Here is a 3,688-nt window from a genome sequence, read left to right as displayed (position 1 = left end):
CAGCGCCACCCTCCGCGCTGCCCTCCGGGCCGGCGGCCGTGCCTTCGCCCACCCGCGGCACCAGCCGATTCCTGGTGGGCGATTTTGCCACTCGTCGCCAGGCAGGGCGGCAGCGGACGCGTGCGGGCTGTTCCCACTCTGTGCCTCGGCCAAGGCGCCAGATGCGCTGCCCCCCGCCACGTTCTCTAGCTGCCCGCCGGCAGCAGCAGAATGCTCCCCTTTCTCTCCGTAAATGATCCTTAAGGGTCTTCCAAGTGTTTCTAAAATGGGAACAGTGGCGGGAATGGTCCTCTGGACTTTCGCCGAAATAAGGCATCCAGCGATCTTCCCTGACCACCTAAGGTGCCAGTGTGTCTTTACAGCTTAAGAAAGTCAAAGATAAAGACTTGGAAATAAAGAGGGGAGAGAGGGTTTAAAGAGACACCTAAGGCCCAGAGCAAGTGTTACAAAGAATGAGCCCACGAAACGTTCGAGGCAGGACGGTCGCTTCGGTCAGCGTGGAAGGCGTGGAGGGCGAGAAGAAAGCGATTAACTTTCTACCTTACATTGATCTTCCGAAGTAGAAAAACAAACAAGCAAACAAAAAAATTATAGATACTCAGCGGCAGCTAATCGGCGCGTTCAACTCCTGGAACTAGCGAGCTGCTTCTCTTAGTCAAGTCAAATGCTCAAGTATCTTGACTCAGGGAGGTCACTTCTTGCCTCCTTAGACAAGAATCTACGACCCTCTCCAGCTTTTCTTTGCCTTCTCCTCCCCCAACCCCTCCTTATAGTTTCTCCGGCTAACGCTAGAGGCAGCATAGGGCAGTGTAAAGAGGGCGAGTGGGAATCCACAGAGGAAAGTCTAGTTCTGACTTTCTGGGTCTGAGTCTTAGGCAACAGATTTAACGTCTTTGGACCTTGGGGTCACTATCAAGAAAGGATGTGTAAGAGGCAATAATTAGTAAAATTTACATATTTTTCTCTTTCTTAAATGCGATGACAATGAACGCCCTTCCTCCAAACCTCTGCAGGTTCCTTCTTAATATTTTTTCACCTTGCTTTATCTTTTCTAAGTGACAGTCAAATTGAAAAAAAAAATACCAAGATCGTTTAAAGGTAAATGTAAGACACATTGAAACATACTCTTTTGCATCTGAGAATTTAAAAAGAAGAAGAAAAAACACCCAACTCAGCTCCTGGTTCACAAAAGCAAGGAATTTTAATGTCCCCACTTGTTTTGCTTTTGAAAAGCCACTCCAGCAGTCAGCAAAGCACAGCTTTGATTTAGAAACTAAAGGCTAGTCTCTTGTGTTTTTCTTTTCCCTTCCACCAACACAAAGACAAGCTGCAGCATAAAATAATGATGAACAAGAGTTCAAAGCAAGCCCAGTGAGCCAGCCTAGAGGATGTTTTTTAATGCAGCCCCAGTCCTTCCTCCCTCTCCTGCTAAGCTGGACGGTACATAAATAGCAGGCAAAAGCTGCCAGAATTCCCTGTCTCCTCCAGTCTTTTCCCATAAATATTGGTCAGTAGAACCTGGATGCTAACTTGTCAATCATCACATAAATACATTCATCAAATCATACATTTAATTTTTCTTTAGTTTCATAACATTTTTCATGATTTTCAATTCACTGCCCACTTTGGAAGCTTGAACATTAGTTCTCCCTCTGGGCAAGCTTGTCTGATTTCTGGGAACTTTCTATGCAACCAAGGCAAAAAAGGGTAAAATCTCATAAAGAAGCATTAACTTTTAAATTACAAATATCATGCTTCAATTTCAACAACAGAATTTTAGAATGGCTTAGCTTTCATACAATGCACACTTTTAAAAGTTATTAAAGAGGATTCTTAAGTATCTTTTTGGGATACTTTTTTTTTGGGAAAAAAGTTTCCTTAAACAACATTGGTAGGAAAATATTGTGAGCTTGTCTAATTCTGTTGCTTTCATTTTTTTAAAAAACATTATATTTTAGGCTCATCTGTAATCCCAGTGCTTTGGGAGGCCAAGGCTAGAAGATCACTTGAGTCCAGGAGTTAGAGATGAACCTGGGGAACATAGCAAGACCTCATTACTACAAAATTTTAAAAATTTAGGAGACATGGTGGCACATGCCTGTAGTCCTAGCTACTTGGGAGGCTGAAGTAGGAGGATGACTTGGGCCCAGAAATTTCAGGTTACAGAGAGCTGTGGTCTGGCCACTGCACTCCAGCCTGGGCAACAAAGTGAGACCCTGTCTCTAAAAACAGAAGTTGTATTTTAATTGACAAATAAAACTATATATAGTTATGGTATACAACATAGTGTTTTGAAATATGTGTACATTGTAGAATGGCTGGATCAAGCTAATTAACATGCATTACTTCACATATCTTTTTTTATGGTGAGTGCAATTAATATCTACTCTCAGTGAATTTCAAGAATAGAATACTTTGTTAGTAACTATAGTCAAAATGTTATACAGTAGTCTGTTGCTTTCAGTTGTATCAATCTCAACATTCCCACTGCCTCATTCAAATATGCTAAAACATTTACATTTCTAAATAGATCTTGGATGTTTCATTGGTAAAAGGACATGACTTGTTTCTTCTCCCCATTTTTAAAAAATCTTGCTCAATCCTTCACAACATTCTCACCTGATTTCATTTTGATTTTTCTTTTCTTTTATCTTTTTGAGACAGAGTTTCTCTCTTGTTGCCTAGGCTAGAGTGCAATGGCGCAATCTCAGCTCACTCCAACCCCTGCCTCCCGGGTTCAAGCGCTTCTCCTGCCTTAGCCTCCCAAGTAGCTGGGACTACAGGCATGCACCACCACACCCGGCTAACTTTTTGTATTTAGTAGAGACGGGGCTTCACCATGTTGGTCAGGCTGGTCTCGAACTCCTGACCTCAGGTGATCCACCGGCCTAGGTCTCCCAACGAGCTGGGATTCAGGCGTGAGCCACCACGCCTGGCCTTGATCTTTCTTTTTTTGTCACATCAAGCAAAATAGAACTAAGATGGGAATAGAGAAGGGAAAAAAAGTCCCCTTTCAGTAAAGTTGACTTAACATTTTTCTACTGACTATAAAGAAACTTTTTGGTGATACAACGTGTATATGCACGATCTTCTGAATATTCACTAAAAGGTGATAGCACTTGAGCTTTTAGAACATTCAACTAATGTGTACATCTAACCCTTCAGTTGTCAAGATCATAGCTTGCTTACTCCTGATGTTCCTAAGTTTTTTTCATTTGCAATTGTGGAAGTCATCTTAATTATCAGGAAGCATATGAATCCATTTTCTTGTTTCTTGTTTTACTTTTCTTGCATGTTTTTAAAAAAATTATTCTCTAAATTAGTTTCAGATTGATGCCTAACTTAATAATTCCTTTGTTTACTCATAATGTTTGAGAATTATTATTGTTAATAAATTACACTATTTTAAATATTAGTAACACTAATAGTGTTATTGGCAAGGAACAGAATATCAAATGAGCTACATTTGACTACCTGAGCCTGCAGTTCCAGCTACTTGGGAGGCTGAGACAGGAGGATCCCTTGAGGCCAGGAGTTTGAGGCCAGCCTGGTCAATACAGTGAGACTCTATCTCAAAAAACAAAAAAAGGATATTTATAAAATAATGTTAGGAGAAAATGTTGCTTTCTAGATGTGATTTAATAAATGTTTGTTTAATTAAACATTGAAGTTCATAAAATTCTGTTTT

This window comes from Papio anubis, chromosome 5 (assembly GCF_008728515.1).
Source record: "Papio anubis isolate 15944 chromosome 5, Panubis1.0, whole genome shotgun sequence".
Classification (NCBI taxonomy): domain Eukaryota; kingdom Metazoa; phylum Chordata; class Mammalia; order Primates; family Cercopithecidae; genus Papio; species Papio anubis.
The sequence above is the reverse complement of the archived record's forward strand: the minus strand, read 5'-3'. Positions refer to the sequence as shown.